Source organism: Lampetra fluviatilis, chromosome 30 (genome assembly GCF_964198595.1).
Source record: "Lampetra fluviatilis chromosome 30, kcLamFluv1.1, whole genome shotgun sequence".
Lineage (NCBI taxonomy): Eukaryota > Metazoa > Chordata > Hyperoartia > Petromyzontiformes > Petromyzontidae > Lampetra > Lampetra fluviatilis.
The window spans coordinates 4,030,392-4,049,724 of NC_136304.1; the positions used below are offsets into that span (position 1 = coordinate 4,030,392).

Sequence of the window (19,333 nt, forward strand, 5' to 3'; positions counted from 1 at the left end):
GCAGCAGCGATGGACAACTGTGGAACCGGCTTTGTTCTTTGTTCTAATTGGGAACTCATCAGTTCGAGTACTATCACCAGAGCTCGCTGCTGCGAAGCCTGCCTCTGGGAACCCCACACACACGGCTACATTGAATTGTTCGCACGTCGCTAATAAACGACGGTTGCAAGCGAAAAGGGAAACATTAATTTGCATGCCGATGTCAGTAAATAACATCTTGGTGTTTGGGTGTCCTTGTCCGTCAGGCAGCAGAAATACCACGAGTTTAGAAAAATGTTTGGAGGATTAATTTCCATCTCCGTTCACACATTCAGCACAACTGCCATCTGTTTACCCCGTGTCCCATTATTTGTTAATTGTGAAGCCAGTGAAATTACACAGTACCAGCTGCAAGCTTGCAGTCTATAATTCAGTTAAATTTGGGCAGGGGGGTGGGGGCACAGCGCGGTTCAAGATTCGCTTGCCTCACAGCAAGAAACGCCTGGGTTCGATTTCTTGACTCGGGTGCCCCTCTGCGTGGAGCTGGTGTCTTCTCCCCCTATTCTCCAGGGTCTCTGGTTTTTTTCCCATTGCTAAAATTGAAAAAAAAACGCGATGTCTAACTGCTTTCGGCCAAACATCCCAATGCTGAAAGAAATAAAAAAAAACCTGCGTATTATTATGAATTACACACGGCCGCATCGCTGCCTACCCCGTACGTTGTGGCAGGACCCTCCTGGAAAAGTAGTGTCTCGAGACTCGCCGAGTGTTCCGTGGGTAAACAAACGTAATCATCATCATCATCATCACAACAATACATGCCCTGGTATGTGTGACGTGCCGAACAGTACAGTTGTCTTAAGATTTCCCCCTACTCACTATCATCGCGATCATCATAATTGTCGATGTTGCTATGCAATCTCGGTTGGCCCAATATCCCTCGGGCTCCTGCAAATCACAAAAATCTCTCTCCTCCCCACGGGCTAATCGCGTCGCTCCGTCTCCATGGTGATGATCATCCTTCCCCCTCCTTCTTTGTGCTGCCAACCCATCACCAGTATCACCGTCATCATCATCAACACTCATCGTCGTCTGCGTCTGGCCACTATGCGCGTGCTCTGTGCTTTTCTCGAACAGACGACTCGCGTCCCGTGATCCGCGTGTCCGGCTCTCCGCCTCGCGTCTCTCGGTGCGACGCTGAGAGACGCGCGACCCGACACGTTACTTACTTCGGAACACACACAAAACACCTGAAGAGCTTTTCAGATTTTTGTCAGCGTCCATGCGATCGATAAGTCACGCCCAGGTAATGCGCACCAATAATAAAAAAACTTTTGCTCCAGGTACGCCGGTGCGCGGGTTTTCATTATGAAATTTCATATTTATTTTCCAACGCGCTCGCGCGTTTCCCGGTCGTGACCCTACCAACGACACTGAATGCGACGCGTTGTCTCTCGGGACCAAAGTAGACTTCTTTGTAATGTTGCGGGTCGGATCGTGTCGCGTACAATGCCCAATGTGCGTCGCACGCCCTCGTACACCCAACGCTCGCCGAGTAAATGAAGCTGTCGCGTGAACAAAAAACGCGCCACATTTGCATTGCTTCGGCACGCCCGGTGTGTCGAAGGGCACCGCGCACACGCGAACACACGCACGCGCGCCCGCGTAACAAACGCACCCGGCCCACGACGCGCGTGCGCGCGCACGTACAGACAAAGATCCCCAGGATAGCCTTGGCAGACTGTTGGGGCAAGTGCCGTTAGCGAGCACCGATGAAGGCCGGCACGGCACACGAGGAGGTGGGTGGCCAACACCACGCCCGGCCGCCTTTGTCTCCCCAGTGGCGATGTTTATACACCGCACCAGGTACTCATTTGAGGTTGAGTCGACTTAGGGGAGGCCCGGTTAAGATAATCGTCACCGGTGTGGGCCGTCAGCGAGAAATCGAACTCGGGCCGCCGGGTTCGATTAGCGCAGCGTGCTAACCGCTGCACTACCGCTCCCCACGTGCACACGCGCGCGCGCGCGCCGGACGCAGGCATCTCACGAGCATTTCACGTCCACTGGCGCATCCTTCCCGCGCGCTCCCCTGCGCACGGAGGGGTACTCGGCAGATTAGAGTCGGCGCAAGGTTATCCAAGGTCAGGCGCTAATGCGTCCGCGTCGCCCCTGTGTCCGGGGGCCTCGCGCGCCGAAACGGCACCTCGCCGACGTAACGCCGCCGGGCTGTGATGAGAGCCGCGGAGCCCCCGGGGGTTTCAGCCCCGGGGGCTCCGATGAGGACGCATCTCGTCGTTGTTTTAGTTCGCCCGCTTCTCTTGCCGCGCGCGACGGTGTGCGGTGTGTGCGGTGTGTGCGGTGTGCGGTGTGTGCGGTGTGTGCGGTGTGCGGTGTGCGGTGTGTGCAGGGCGAGCGGGCGACTCGAGGTCGTCTCTCGCCGTCTCTGGCTCCCTCCGCCGTCGTGAATTACCCCCCCCGCCCCGACCCCCCCCGCCCCGAGCCCCTGGCCATTGTTCTGCGCGACTCTAGAAACCCTCCTCCCCACCCCCCACTTTCCATTTATCTTTTATATATTCATTTAAATATTTTTTAGAACACAAAATAATTTAAAAATAAATGGGAAAGCCCTTATCGCGGGGCAAGCAAGGACTTTCCGAGGGTGTTAATATATTTTTAAAATTGTGCCCCGCAGCTGACGTTGGAAGAGACTGAGAGAACGAGAGACGCCGAGAGAGAGACACCGAGATAGAGACTGAGAGAGAGACACCGACAGAGACACCGAGAGAGAGACTGAGAGAGACACCGAGATAGAGACTGAGAGAGAGACACCGACAGAGACACCGAGAGAGAGACTGAGAGAGACACCGAGAGAGAGACACCGAGAGAGAGACCGACAGAGAAACACCGACAGAGAGACTGAGAGAAAGAGACTGAGAGAGAGACAGAGAGAGAGAGACCGAGAGAGAGACTGAGAGAGAGACACCGACAGAGAGAAACCGACAGAGAGACCGACAGAGAGTGACACCGACAGATAAACGTTTGACTTTTAAACCACTTTTATTGCTGCCAGCAGCAAAAGCACTGGAGCCGATTTCGATACAAGTCACATCGAATACAGCATCACGTCGCAAAACACTACCCACGGCACGTGGCGCTGCACGTGCCACGCACAACACAAACAGGGCGTCGATACGCACGCCACGCTTGACGAATAAGCTCATTAACAAAGTGAAATTCAGAATGCCGTTTGCGCTGGTGCAGAGGGCTTGACCCCCCCCCCCATCGTTCGATGAACACGAGCGTGTCACCGGCATTGGAGTGGTACACCTCGTGCTCCAGCTGGAGCCGTGCCTTGAGCAGGCCACGGAACATTGGCACCGCAAAGCAGCCACCGCCAGAGAGACCGAGAGGGACTGAGAGAAAGAGACAGAGAGACCGAGAGACTTTGACTTTTAAACAACTTGTATTGACGCCAGCAGCAACAGCACTGGAGGCGATTCCGATATGAATTACACAGTCGCCAGCAAACAAACGCTATAAATCCACGCGCTGTGACGCTAAAAGCACCGCGCACAACACGAAAGAAAAGTCACGTGGTGGTGGTGGTGGTCATCGCGCACGCCACTGTGACGAGCGTGCGCTTCAGAAGGTGAACACGAGGGTGCCGTCCACGCTAGTACAGAGGGCTTTTCCGGCTCCCCAGCGTTCGAAAAAGACGCGCACATCACCGAGAAAGAGACCGAGACAGAGAGACCGAGAGAGAGAGACCGAGAGAAAGAGAGAGACCGAGAGAGAGAGAGACCGAGAGAGAGAGAGAGATTGGGCCCTGGCCGACGTGTTCTTGAGTGACTTAATTAGCGCGCGCTCGCGCCTGTAATGTAATTGGCGCGGTGGTGGAATGGCTTGGGCCTCCGTCCTGACATCTTAATGACTGAAAATAATGTCCTCTTTTTAAAATTATTTTTTTTTTAACATTTTAAAATTAAACCGAGCTACTATGCGCCCCTGCGGAAATTGTACGAGGCGTTGTCGCTCGCTGTGGGATTTAAGTGAGATCCGGAGCGAGGCGTGGGGGGAATGCTGAGCCAGCGGAGAGTAGTGGGAGCTCAATTACGTGGTTCTAAAAAAGATCAGGCGACGATTGTAAGGGCCCCCGCTATTGTTTCTTTTGCTTTTTTAACGGATAACGAGCCGTGCGACTCGTACAGCGATGCCAGCGATTGCTAGAGAGAGAGAGAGAAAAGACTCGACTTCATTCTGATTCGTTTCACGTTAATTGGAAGTCCAGGGTGGCCCAGAATATAACCTAGAAATAATATTCATAGCGATCATCATTTTGTACGTTTGATATTCACGTGGTATCCATTCTTCTATCACAAGGCTCATCACGAACGTGCCGCGTTTCACACACGGGTATCATCAGCGGGTACGATGTTACCCTTTGCTTTTCCGAATAAGGTCATTGCAACTCATTAATTGGCTGAAAACATCTTAATATGTAGTCGATGGCAGAGCTCGGGCTCAACCCCTGGCTGCCTTTCAATTATCGGTTCCTTTAGTGTTGATGCCTCCGCATCAACGCGCTCGGCCACGACACCATCCGAACACTCGCAAAGTGACGCAAGTCTTGTGGGGGGGGGGGGGGCTGGGTGGCGAGACGCGTGTGACCGCTCCATGTGACCCCAGACTTTCAATCTCTCACCGTGACAGTCGCAGCCCGCTAGAAAGCGTACGTGTGCGTGTGTGTCCACGCGCGCTTGCACGCACTCTCTTCCGCGCTGTGCCCCCCCCCCCACCCGCTTTTCAAAGTTGTGCCATCTGTTAGAGGACCTTTCCCGTGACAAGGTAAACGTTTGCAGTGGGAACATTCGCCGTCGAGCCTTTTGATTGATTGGCCCATCTGTGCCGCAAGGAGACAATGTTTTTTAGCAGGTGCCCGGTGCATCGAAGTCAAGTTTGTGAATGCCCCACACGATTGCTCTATCTCGCTCTCTCTCTTCGACTCTTGTCTACCCCCCCCCCCCTCCGCTCCCGGCTCCTGGGCACCGCCGCTCACGTTGTTGTTTTGTTGACCGGATTACCTCTGCGCTCTACCCCCCCCGCAACGCACCCCTACCGACCCCCCCCCCTACCCACCGCTCACTCCATCGTCTGTGTCCCACTGCCCGTTGGTTTTGGCTCCTAATGCGGCCGCCAATTAGGGGGCTCTGAAAGGCAACCACGTGGTCGCCCAGAGAAGGAGTCCCACTTCGATTCTCCTAAAATGTGTGCACTGCGGCCAGTGGCGTCTCTCTCCTCTCGTCCGTAACATATCTCTGCATTTCATCGGCCGGCCTTGACCACTCGATTGACAGCAGTATACCGAACCTAGGGAAGTAAGTATGATCGCGTATTTTTATTTTAACGGATGGCATCGTGAAAACGAGATGCGAGTTTAAAAGAGGTGGCTTGGAAAATTATTTGATCATTTCTCCAAAGTGCTGTGCGGCCGTGTTATTCAATTCCGCGTTTCAGCTTCTCTGCCCGTGCAAAATAATAATACAAATCAGTTATTACGAAGTCCTCGCTTAACGCGTTTTCGCTATACACGGTTCTTCTCCAAGGGAACACTTATCGCGCAGCGTGGAACACGCACCGTTACGACGCGGCGTCTGAGAGGTCGACGATGAACGATACAGCATGTGGAGACATACCCTCATCTCAGTTCTTTATCCCGCCATGAAATGGCTGCAGGCTGATATTCTAGTGCAAATGTGACATGTATCTATTCACAGCCCTCTTAATGTACAAAGTAATTCCTCGCTTAACGAGGTTTCGCTCAACACGGCACTGTTTCAGACACCCGTCTACCGCGTTAAACGAGGGGATCACCGAAGCGATAACCTGCGACCCTTTGCGAGTCATCGCTGCCCGATGCGAGTGTCTCTCCGTGCCCTGGTTGGCCGTGCAGGTTCTTTGACCGTACGTCACCACGAGCTGGCGATGTCCTTCGCCACCGATGGTAGCCACGGACAGGAATCTCTCCCGGGGCTGCCGCCGACCGAGTTCGCGACACAGTTGCAACAGCCACTCTGCCACCGCCGCTCCCCCGTGGGCGATGATTGTAACCCGTAACAAGTTTCCGTAATTCCCGGCTTTATTTCGCCGCGCCGGTGACATTCCTCGGCGGCGTTTAGTTTTAAGTGTCTACGCCGTCGGAAAAGGCACGCGTATCCCCCGTGCCATCTGCGTGCCCAGCCGCAAGCCATATTCTTGTGTCTCGGCGGGAGGCGGGCTGCGCCTACTAATTCAATCAAGTGGCTCATCTCAGCGCTTAATGAAGAGGCACGGAATCGCTTCGGGACGATGCCTTCGCCCACGCCGATCCTCTCGCCCGGTCGCCCATCGCCGCTTTCATCGCCGCGCCTCCTGCGAGCGGACGCGGCTCGAAGTGTGGTCAAGGTCAAATAACACCCCCCCCCCCCCACCGGCCACCACCGCGTGACCCCCAGGTAGCGCGTGGGGGAGGGCATCGTCCAGTGATGGTGACCGTGGGCGCGTGTTCGCGATCGAGTTGCCCGTTTTGGTGTTTTATTTTTTTGCGTCACTCTTCTCAACGAGTCGCGATTCGACACGGAGAGTCGATTCCTTTTTTATTTGTTCGTTCGTTGTTGCTATTGCGGCGGTCATTTGTATATATGGCGTTTGTTGAACTTCTTTTGCACCGTACGTAGCCGACCATGCTAATCGGAGGTGCGGGATAGGGGGGGGGGGGGTAGAACGACAAACTAAACACACCAAAAGACAAACCATCACGTGCGAGGCACTGTACGTGAGGAGAGGCCACAGCGGTGCCGTGGACTTGCGATGCCGGTTCGATCTACCGGCGTGGCAGTAGAAACAGTGGGGCAAATTTATTCAATCACCCCCCTCCCTGCACAATATGGTGGGGAAAAGTGTGGGTACTCCCTTGTATATAATTAATGTATAGCGTAGTGGCATGCTGTTTGCACGAATGGCGCTATATAAAATGTAAGTACTACGACCTCAAAGTGGAAGAGTAGACCAAATACCCTCCCGAGTTCGCTCTAAACGGAGGGCCGTTGGGTCGCTCTCGTGGAGGCCAGCAGTGGCGCGAGTAGGCAATTGCAGGGCTGCACCTTTGCCTTTGCTCATCGACGAATTGATCCATCGTTATAGCCCGTAATGTCCACGCAAGGTCGCCCTTCGCTATCAAGCCATCGCCTCGCAGCGCATGAATTAAAATACACGAGCGCGCGCGCGGGCGGGCGGGCGGGCGGGCGTGTAGTTCTTGACGCAGCGTGACCCCGGTGACCTGGGCTCGAATCCCAGCCGTAGCTAGCATCGGCAGTGGTGGGCCACGCGAACCCCTGCCAGCCCCCTTTAACCAACCCGCGAAGTCCGCTCAAGAAACCCGCCCGTGATCGACGCGGCGTTGACAGAGCCTTCATCCAGCAGCGGAGTGACGAAGAGCTGTGAATGTGTTGCCACGGCTCGGATCGAATTCGCCTCGGCTCGTCTGAACCGAACAGAAGCGCTGACGGGGGAAATGCACGCCTCTTGAGCTTGTGTGTTCGCAACATTCAGTGGGGAGAATTGCATTAGGCGCGGTCTCATCCATTGTGTTGTTTCGCGCACAAAAAGGTCGCTATTCTGACGGGAGTGTCCGAAGCATTAGTGCCACTCAAGTGACAAATGCATTGGCGCCGCGCGGGATCAAGCAAATGGGCCCGCGCGCGCGCGCGCGTGCGTGTGTTCATCCGAGCAACAACGGTAGCAATCGGAAGAGGAATTGAAGCGTTGTCATGATGGCTTCACGCCACGTGTGTGTGTATTCAACAAACAATAACCACGCCGCTTACCGAATCGCCCGGATATACCTGGCACATGGCAACAGGTGTGCTGGACGTGGTGTGCCGTTTTGGCCCCGCCTTCATTTCAGCCGGGCCCCTTCGTGTCGGCAATCTATGGGGCCGTCCATAAATGACGTCACGCGATTTTGGACGATTTTTGACCCCCCCCCCCCCCCCGTTCGTCACACGCGTTGACGATGGCGAGGATGGCGATGTACAGAATGACACGTGGGATAAGCCGCAGGGGCTCACGACTCGCAAAATGGCCACTCTGGCAAGTTCCCGTGCAGACGGAAAACGGCGCTTGGGGGGGGGGGGGGCCCGGGGCGGTTTTGGATGTGAGCGGCGGCGGTGGCGGCGGCTGGGGAGCCGAGCGAAACGGAAGATTGATTAACTGGCGCCGTCAACGCCACCGTCGTGGGCATACGGAGTCCCCAGCCGCTTAGCCAGGGACCGTGAGCGGTAGGAGAGTGGTGAGGATGAGGGGAGGAGGGAGGGAGGAGATACGTGTTTTTCGTGTGATGGGTACGGTGCATGTATGCAAAAGGTTGTACATAGAAGAGGACCTGATGCAGGCAGTGATGAGAAAGAAACTGGCAGTATACATAGGATGGGCAACCACAGGAACATTACAAGTGTTGTTGTTGTTGTTTTGGAAAAATGGAAGGAACCGGAAAGAGAGGGAGACCTCGCAGAGAATGACTTGACGAGAGGAAAGTGGAAACAACTGACGAGATATACAGTAGACATCTACGGGTCATCTGTCCGCGGATCATAATGAAGATGCTGGAGTTCTTTCGCACCGTACGTAGAGCCAACCGTGCTCATCGGAGGTGCTGGGGGGCGGGGCGGGGGGGCAACAAACGAAACGCAAAAAGCAGTTCTCAATAAGAAAAGAGTTTCAAGGCGAAGCAGAATTTTTACGGCTTGGGATCGGAGCGAGAGAGAATTGAATGCGTGAGCGCTGCCGGGCTGCAACGACGCAGTTTCCGTCTGTGGTGCGAGAGGGCCTGCGTCGACCCTTGGGGGTCACGTGCGACCGTTGGCACGTGGCGGGTCGCGTGGCACGTGACACGTGACGGGTCTCGTGCACGTGGCACGTGGCGGGTCACGTGGCACGTGACGAGGAGGGAGCTCGTAGCACGTGGCGGGTCACGTGGCACGTGACGAGGAGGGACCTCGTGGCTCCTCCGTTTCCCCGCGCTCTCGGGATGAGCACCTGCTGACCGGAAGCAGAAACGCAAAGGTGGAGAGAGAGCACGAGGGGACGTATCCGTAACCACGTCTGTCCAGCGGCTGGACGAAGCACCGCGCGACACAAGCGGAGTGACAGCGGCGGTAGTAGTAGCACGGGGCAGTAGCGACTGTTGCAAAATTATCACTGAAGGTCAACGCAACAGAAGTGCAACAGGGCCGACAAGAACCTCGAATCCGGCCCCGCAAATCGGCCAGTTTAAGACTCGATTTAGAATCCCTCATGGACGGAGGAAGGAAAATCCACGATCGCGGAGCCTGGCTCGCTGGAGGCTCCGTCTCCCTAAACATCGACTGCTGGGGGCACGTGCTGTCACAGAGCAACACGTGGAGGCGCGCCTCGGCGTAAATTGGGTCCCTTCACCTATTCGTGGATAGATCATGGCCCGGTGATGATGATGATGATTGGTGACTGGACTCACGCGATCTAAGTCACGAGAAACTGATAACCCAGTTTAACCACGGGCGGCAAAACCTCGGATCTGAACGCATGGGCTCATGAGCTGTCTCGGCTCGGGTGATCGCACCAATCGTCGTCATCACTGAACATCTGTGAAAAAAGAGCTTCACAGCTCATCGGATTTCTCCAGGATAAATAAAGATTCTGGATTATGTCTCTGAACCCACGTGAGCTGTCTGGGAAGCGAGAGAAGGCGGCGTCCCCTTAGTGAACGACATCGCCTCTGAGGCGATGCCCCGCGTTAGATTTAATTGCCTTGGCCTTTATAAATGTCAGCCTTCATCAATGTAACCCTCCCGCTGCCCGTGTGAAGTTGGCACACGGGACGGACCACCTGTTGGTGATACGACCGCGTAGGGATTTCGTGGTCGGGCTCGTACCGCTTCTCTCCTCTGCTGTGTCTTCGGGGGGGTCGTGCTCGCCACGGTGTTGTCTGGCACGACGTCCGACGTTTCGCCTCCAGCGTGCTGCAGGAAACTGAATTCGACCGGCTGTGTGTGGATTCGTGCAATTGCTTGCGACAAGAGAAGTGCCTGCAGCAAACCGCACTAGCGGGGAGACTGGCCTACTATTCCACGCTTGGTCATCACGTCTCGGAAGAGTTTGGAGTAATCCACACTTTACCACACCGCCCCACACTTTAGCCCGCACCTCCGATTAACACGCTTGGCTACGTACGGTGCGAAAGAAGTTCAACATATAACATAGATAGGCCGCCATAGTGGCGAGACGTTAACTACCTCGCCTGAAGGAGATCGTGGGTTCGATCCTGACCGTGACGCCTGTTGTATATTTGGAGTTTGCGGTGTCTCTCTCTCCCCGTGGTCGCGTGGAATTTTCTAAAGCTCCTCCGGTTTTTCCCTCCACATTTAGAAACACGCGTTTAGAGTATTTGGCTGCTGTGAATTCCACGCGATGAGCCACTTCGTTGAGCTATCATTTGTGGCAAGGTCGCTTCTCAAAAAATAGCAATATATAGCTCAGTTGGCCTTATCTGGTAGCATTAAAGAATATAGTTTGGTTTATACACCCACGTGCGTTCTGCGGATCAACTAACTGCGGTGACCGCATGCTGCTGGGTGAACGGAGGCAGGGCGCGGTGGGGGGGGGGGGGTTAATGAACTTGTCCCCAACTTCCAAGGCGGGAGATGGAATCAAACCGGCGACCTCTGAATTGCAAGTCCAGTGATGCGAACCGCCACACCCTGGCTGGCACCATCTTCCATTCGGGGAGTAGAAGAAATCGCTCGGCTTGTTCGAACTGCGAGGAAATCGGCTCGCGACGATGCCTACTGGGATGGCGGGGGAGTTCTTACATCGCAGGACCGCGGGAGATGGCGATGGCTTTGGGAAAGATTTCATCCAGCAGTTGATCCATCATCGTTCGTGAGGCTTTGGCTTCTCGTTGGAAGAAACCGGAATACCCCAGAGACAACCCACCTCACGTGCGAAGAGGTGGTTACTCAAGGCTCTGCACAAATAGATTCAAGAATCCACTCACTGCAACTGCCACTTCCTGGCCATCTTGTCGGCCAAGGTGGCATTGGCAGCTCTTACCAGGCAGACTCCCATCTAAGCACCGAGCCGGCGCAAACCAACTTCGCATTCAAACTATAATGAGGTGGAGCCCATGAATGATTATTTAGGCATAGGCTGGTTTTCATTAAAAGCTATATCTCTATATATCCACCTTAATGTGGTTGTGTTTGCTTTAGACATGGCATACTTTTCCAAATACATTGTTACGCGGCTATTTTATGGTTGTACGTAAAACATTCTAACTACAAATCCATTCTAATGATCCATTTTAAACAGCAAACATTCCAACACGTGTATTTATGGGCTTATTATGCATGTTGTCTGCAAGCTATGCAGATGGGAATATAAATTGAAAATACACTTCAATAATTCTTCGAACGAAATGCAGTGTCACCGCGAAGCATACGCCTGCAATACTAACATTCTTCATAACCCTTGTCATCAACGGCAGCAGTTTCAACATTATCATAGGCATCATCATCTTGATTATCTTCAGCAGCGTAATCACGAATTCATCATTGTTATCTTCAGCACCATCACGACCATCTTCATCAATAACAGCAGCAGCATCAGCGCCAGCATTATAGCAATCACATGTTATTGTGCATACTCACATTTCTCAAATTCTAGACGGAAGATCAAATATTCCGCAGAAATTTAATTGAGTAAATATGAAGATGTTCATTTCTCTTTCTATTCAAAACAATTCATCACCTGTTTAATTTCTCACCACATTAAATATTTAAACAAGCACGCCTTTACTACCATCATATTTTTTACCACATGCTTGCTGAGCACAGACTTAGATGATTATTATGACTCTGGCTACCCATGCAAAACTCAAGATTTGTTTCCAAGAGGGTCCTGCCAAGGTAGTTGCTGTAATAGGTGGTGATGTTCCTGTGTGCATCCACAATTTGGTAACTCGCGGGTAATGTTTCAACATGGGGATATTTTTGGCCATTGTGTGTTTAGCGAAATGATGAAACCGAAAAGCCCGGAGTTACCCCACGCAGAACAGTGGGGGAGATCATACAGACTGCACACGGAAAATTATCCCAGTCAGGAATCGAACAGAGTCCCTTCGTGGGTGTCAGGCACGAGTGTTAGCGCTGTTGCCACCCTGCCACCCCAAGGGCCAATCAAAAATAATTGCAATCGGTGGGTGGTTAGCCCAGGGGTCAGACAGCACAGAGACAGCACCGCTCAGAACCTGAGTTCGAATCTGGGTCGCGGCCGCCTGGGGGGGTTCTTGAGTGCAGCGAGTTGATGGCGGCGAGACGCGTAGAGAGAGAGAAGGGAGGGAGGGAGGGAGACGCCTTCAGACGAACCGCACGTCGTCGATTACACGCGCAGCACTGTACGTGTGTCGTTAATCTTAATTAATCTTTTAATTAGCCCCGCTCATTTGTGCGCGCGTGAGTGTGTGTGCGTGTGTGTGCGTGAGTGTGTGTGTGCGTGCGCGTGTGTGTGCGTGCACGTGTATGTGTGTGCGCGCGTGTGTGTGCGTGAGTGTGTGTGCGTGCGCGTGTGTGTGCGTGCAAGAGTGTGTGTGTGCGCGCGCATGTGCACGTGTGTGTGTGTGCGTGCGCGTGTGTGTGCGTGCACGTGTGTGTGTGCGTGCGCGTGTGTGTGCGTGAGTATGTGTGCGTGCACGTGTGTGTGTGTACGTGTGTGTGTGCGCGCGTGCGTGCGTGCGTGCGCGCGTGTACACGTGTGTGTGTGTTGCGAGCGCCTCTGTTTAATTCGCCATCATTTGAGGACGTGGGTCGAATTCGTTCTGCCGTTGACCGAAGGCGCCTGGAATGCGCGCCGCGACATCGTCAAGGTTTCCTTTGTACGGAAATGCCAATCCGCAAAAACAAAAAATGTGAATACGTGTTGGGGGAAGAAGGTGGGTTTTGGGAAGGGGGGGGGGGGCAAGCCAACATTTTAACGCGATCATCTTTTTGCGCAATCATCGGTGAACTCACGCCAATTAGACAACTGAGCTGGACTTGCGTGTGGCCTGACACCTGGATACGTACCCTCGCTCATCGTCCCTGATCCCCCCACTTCAACACCCCCCGAAGCCACCCGGCCACCTCCCTAATTGTTTCTCTTAAGTGGTATCTTGCTCGGCGCTTTTCTGCTGCGCAAGGTTAAGTACATGACTTGCAAGCGTGGCCGCTGCCATGAGGAGTGCGGGCGTGCAAAGAGCCGCTGCCTAAAAAGAACGGGCCCAATCGTTGACCTGGTTTCTCCTCCAAATCGTTGTCGTCGTCATCATCATCGGCAGCAGCGGCCGTGGTCAATCCACTGCTGGCTTGAAGGCCTCCCCAAGAACGGAGCCGTCTCCCACAATAACGGCGACGCAACGTTCGATCCACTTCAGTGCTTGCGCCAAGAGCCGCTCCGTTTCATTTTTTTCTCTTAAACACGGCAGGCGTGAAGGATTATAATTAAACGTGCCAATGAGAGCCTGCATACTAATGCCCCCCCCCCGGTTTTTCCTGCCAGTATTGGCCAGCCCATTAAATATGGCCTAATGTTTTTTCCGATGCGAAGCATTTAAACTCACCACTCCGCTCTCCGTCGATAGCCGTTCTGCGCTCCGGTCCGCTCCGTCGATTTGTCTCAACACTTCGCCGCTTACTCAGCCCCCCCCCCACCCCCAACCCCAATCCCCGTGCGCACGAAATTGGCGAATGCGCTCGGCCAAACTTTTGGTGACCTTGGCGGGTTCGTCCCCATTGATTCCCGTGGGGGGGGGGGGGGGGGGTCGATGCGAACGTGTTCGGCTGCGATGAGTTGTTTGGCGGATGGGCGACGGTTGTTTTAAAGAATGAAACGCCGTGGAAAGTTCCTTCTTGGCGGATGACTTCCCCCTTGCAAAGCAAGCGGGGGGGGGGGGGCGAGAGGTGGTGGCCCGGGTTAGGGTTGGAGAGGTCAAGAGCGCTGACTTGAGTTGCCAACCGCTGAGGGTCTGGGTTCGCATCCAGGCAACTTGTGTGGAGCGTTGAGTGTCGCCACCTCGTAACGAGGGGAGGGTGTTTTGTTGTTGTTGTTGTTGTTGTTGTTGGGTTTTCGGGTTTCCTACCACAAATTGAGGGAGGACCTTCACTAAAAAAGAGTCTTGAGGATCGCCAGTAAACAAAGAGCATCATTAATATGATCAATTGCGGTACAGGTTTCCCTCGCTTTATGCGGGACTAGTAGATGCGTTCCAAAAATCAGGGCGCACAAATCGAAACCGCACAAGGAGACGGCTGCCTGCCGAGTAATGCACACGGTACACAACACAGTACACACACAGTACACACACAGTACACTACACACAGTACACACACTACACACAGTACACACACAGTACACAACACAGTACACACACACAGTACACACACTACACACAGTACACACACAGCACACACAGTACACACACATCACACACAGTACACTACACACAGTACACACACTTCACACAGTACACACACACAGCACACACAGTACACACACAGCACACACAGGACACACACTACACACAGTTCTCACACAGTACACACAGTACACAACACAGTACACAACACAGTACACACATAGTACACACACAGTTCACTACACACAGTACACACGCAGTACACACAGTACACGCACGGTATATAATGTTGTCCCCCGTCCGACATATCAATTAACCACGTAACAATTTATTGAAACCGCATAATATAGCGTAGCGAATTTCGGGTACCGCATATACATCGCAAAATCGCACAAACCGAACCCGCCTACATCGAGGGAATCCCGCACAATGATCAAATATAATCGTTATCGGCCCCATTTATGTTTTTAAAGCACCGCCGGTGGTGGTGCAACCATACTTCACCACGCTGGTCACTGCAAGTTGCCAAAGGCTGTGGTTGTCCAGGACCGGCTCTGACATTGGTATGAGCCCTTTCTCTCTCTGTGTGTCTCTGTGTCATCTCTCTTTCTGCTTATGTGTCTGTCTATGTGTCTCCGTGTCTGTGTTTTGTCTGTCTCTCAAATTTAGCTATCTTTGAGAGAACGTAATCAACCAGGTAGGGGTGTTGTATATCGTTTGTTTTTGGATATGAATCACAGTTCCTATGGCTTTATTTTGGTGATTTTGAGGACGGTTTGGTCTGGCCATGTTTGTTTGTTGAAGTACAGAGTTTTCCTGATAACTTTAATCTACATTGTCTTATGGTTTTTATTGTTTGAATTGCATCCCACTGGGAATTTTTGCACACAGTGTTGAAATGTGGTATTTTTTTCTGGAAGACTTTGCTGTTTTTTCCAGGATTTTTTGTTGTTGCGTGCAGTCACTTTAAGATGTTTCTTGTTCATGTTTTTGTTTTGTTTGCGGTTGCACCCGAGTCAAGAGCCACATGACTCACAGGGTTATACACCTAATAAATGAAACTGAAAAACTGAAAAAACATCACTCGCTCAGCGATGTCTACCACGGGCCCCGCGTCACTGGCCTGGTAAACCACCGTGCCCAACCATCGCCTTCATCACCTTGACTTGTAACGTTGATCCTTAAGCGTGCGTCGATAGTGCAAGATTGATGTGCAGTTTTATTGCGGGGCTGCTTAGTGTGTTGTTGTCAGGGGCGGTTTCTTCATTAGGGCGATTGGGCGACGCACCACCAATGTCATTCAACCACAGAGTCACGCTAGCCGTCACTGTGCCTCTGGATATAGTCCAATCAGCGTCATGCTACGTTCTGTGGAGTACCGCCTCTTTTTGGGCGATTTCCCTCCAGCTGAGAATCGCCCCGAGTGGCCCCATAGACTTACATTCAAAGATGTTTTTTTTCGAACGGGGGCGCTGCAATGCATTCTCTATGGCTTCCGGGAGGGCTCGCCCTAACGTGCTTACGTCATCATACGTGCTTACGTCATCATACGTAAGCACGTTTCATCCAACAATATTATTTGTCGCCACCTAGTGGAATCTTTAATTAAATAAACATGAGTGGTTTGTTTTAATAGTGAGTATAGAAACAAACAAGATGTATTGTAAGAGTCACTTTATTTTTCATTAATATTAAAGAAGTGAAGTTGCCTTTACATGCTTAAGCTGTTAATTTATCCTTTGCATGGGTGGACCTTATCCTTATCAATCATCCAGGCATTTGCCCCCCCTGAGAGATTTTGCAGGAGCCGCCACTGGTTGTTGTCTTTGTGTGGTTTGGGACTGTTGTTGTTGTTGTATTGCTGCCTTGCCCAAGCTTCGCTGTCGAGTGGAAAGATCTGCAGGAATTGGTATACTTATGCATTTTGAAATTAGAGACGCTATTCATTTTCAGTGACTTGCTTGCCTTTCCTAAACGTTTCACTGCTATGGTGTTTCGTATTTGTTTGTTGTAACTTTCTGACCCGTCCCCCGACTGGACATCAGTGAAAAAAAAGAGCTTCATAGCTAATCGGATTTCTCCAGCATAACTAAATCAATATTCTGAAGTCGGGCCACACCTCGCCACACCAATGAGGCACCGACACATCTCCCCCGAACCTCTCACATTCACAGCGAGACGCACGAACGGCTGGGGAACTCTGGGAAAGCGATAATTAAACACTCGCACAATTGACTAATCAATATTCGCAAGGGATGGCCCATCGGCAGCCTCTGGGCCTCTTTGAGCAACGTGCACCAGATCACAAGTTGATACCAAAAGGCTTCCTTCTCTGGATGTGCGCTGTGTGATTAAAACAAAAACCGGTATTCTTGTTTCAAATCCGCATTGTGCATCTTGTTCCATACTTTCGACGACCAACTGACGTCTCCGAGTTTTGAATCGAGGTGAAATCCTGATTGTGCTGTGGGCGTCGCGTCGCGGGAGGAATTGGCGACGCAAACCCTTTGCGTTAGTTTTTCTAGGGATATCTCGATTTAGACGCTGGGTTTTATTCTATCACTTCGTGACATTTAGTCACGTGTCTTTTTTGTTGTTGCAGAAATGTCAGCTAGGAACGCAACCCCCGATTTTAACATTACGTCCGTGGGACATTAGATTTCGCTTTAAGTAATCTCGAGTGAAGTGGCGTTTCCCAGGAACGCAACCCCCTTTTACGTGTGGCGGGGATCATTCCACATTAGATTCTGACTCCTTTTGTGTGTCCGTTCAACGAACAGTCCGCACCTTCGATGAGCGTCGTTGGCGGCTACACACATTGCGGGGAAGACGTTCAACATACGTACATGATACATTACGGCGGCTCGCACAATAGCTTCACTTAGTGGGCCGGCTTCTGTGCAGCTAGTAGCACGCTCGGTCTATTGTTCCAATTTTCTATTAAACATTGGCAAAAAAAAAATCTTATTTTTCTTTCCGATTTTTTTTCCGTTTCCATTTATTTACCTTCCCCGCACCCCTCCCCGTTTTTTTTTTCCACGCGGAGAAAGGGCCAGAGGGCAACTTGTCTGAAAATCAAATTCATTGTTTTTTTGTCCGGGATGAACAGAACATTGGGAAATTACCCGTGCTCTCGGAGACGCGCGCTGTGGAGGATTTGGCTCGTGAGGCCGCGAGTGTTCGCGCTCAAGGTCCCGACATCTCTCGAGGAAATTGCACGGCGGCCGCGCGACGCTTAGAAAGAATTTAGATTTTTTTTTGCGTGCCAATTTTCGCGAGGCTTCATCGTATTTTTCCGCAATAGTTTCATGGCTTTCCGCTCGGTGTGTGTGTGTGCTGTGTATGGGGAGCGGTGGCACAGCTGGGTAACGCGATGCGCTACGCACACCGGCGACACGAGTTGGATTCCCTCTCACGGCCAACACCAGCAACGATTATCTGAACTGGTCCTGGGCCTCCCCTCAGCCTCAAACTGAGTACCTGGTGCTGTGTGTAAACATCGCCACTGGGGAGACAAAGGCGGTCGGGCGTGGTGCTGGACCACCCAACGCCTCGTGTGCCGTGCCGGCCTCCATAGGTATTACTCGCAAACATCACTTGCCCCAACAGTCAGTTCAGGCTCTATCGGGGATCGTTGTCTTGTTCTGTTTCTACACACAAATATGGAAGTACCCACATTATACCCCGCCACACACGATCGGTCGCTCGTCTGACAGTATTACTTTTGAATGGGGCCGTGTACGCACGCACACATGGGCACACACACACACACGAGTGCATTCAAGCGAGCACCCATCGGAGAACATGTGTGCGCACACACGCACGCGAACCCTGGCATATATTCGCAATTCTCTTTTTTTAATGGGGTCACGCGATCGATGGCGGCTCGTGTGTGTGCGTGTGGTGGGGTAAAATGTGGGTAACCCGCTCCTTGCAAGACGTGTGGTGGGGTAGAACGTGGGTTCCTCCCAGCCCACGGAAAAGTCAACCAAAGATGGTCATCTTCTGATGCTTCTCTCGCGAAGGGTTCATCCCACCAGCGGTGGAGCGAGCGAGGCGTTGCCGGGTTGGGCCTTGTTACCACCGCTGCCTGTTGCAAGGGGCTTTGTAATTGCCTTCGCACAACGTGTGGGTTTCCGCTCCGATACGTATACGTGCGTGTCCAATGTGCTAAGCTGCGTCGTGTTGCGCGCTCAACATTCGCGGTTGCACCTTGCACGAGGGAGCCTCGGTCCCAGCAGGGCATCGCAACAACAACAGAACACGACTGAGCGCGCGCGACAAATGATCTGTGCGGCAGTGTTTTTGATTTATTTTTAGTTGAGCATGCTTTTAAAAAATAAAAATCTTCTCCAATTGGCTGTGATGCAGGATGTCAATTTGACATGTGAGATCATTTTTCATGTCTTGTGTTTTCTTGCGTGTTGGCTGTGTGTTTTGTGTCTGTGTTTTGTGTGTGTCTGTGTGTTTTGACTGTGTGTGTATGCGCGCATATCTGTGGTGTGAGGAGCGATGGCGCCGCTGTCAGCGTACTGCGCTACGAACCTTCCGATCCGAGTTCGATTCACGTTCACAAACAATAACGAACATTTTTGTAATCGATCCTGGTCCTCCTCGAGGTTGACTGAGCCTTAAATGAGTAACTAGTACGGTGTATAAACATCCCTGGTCCTGGATTAACACCACATGGCCGGGCGTGGTGCTGGCCACCCATCCTCTAGTGGGCCGTGCCAGCCTTAATAGGCGCTCGCTAACAACACCATTAGGCCAAAAAGTCTGTTCACCCTTTCTCGTTCCGAGACGACTGCAAGTTGCAGAGTGAGGTCATGTTCACCGCTGGAGAGGTCGCTGTGTTTAAAGACACTGTACTCACCGCAGAGAACTGTAGCGACA

General features: G+C 52.4%; 1 protein-coding gene across 4 annotated transcripts in view; it reads left to right on the forward strand.

Moving 5' to 3' along the window:
- The window catches only part of LOC144943143 (echinoderm microtubule-associated protein-like 6), a 187,426-nt gene that overhangs the window by 44,494 nt on the left and 123,599 nt on the right, over nucleotides 1-19,333 (forward strand). The gene's annotated exons all lie outside the window — the stretch shown is intronic.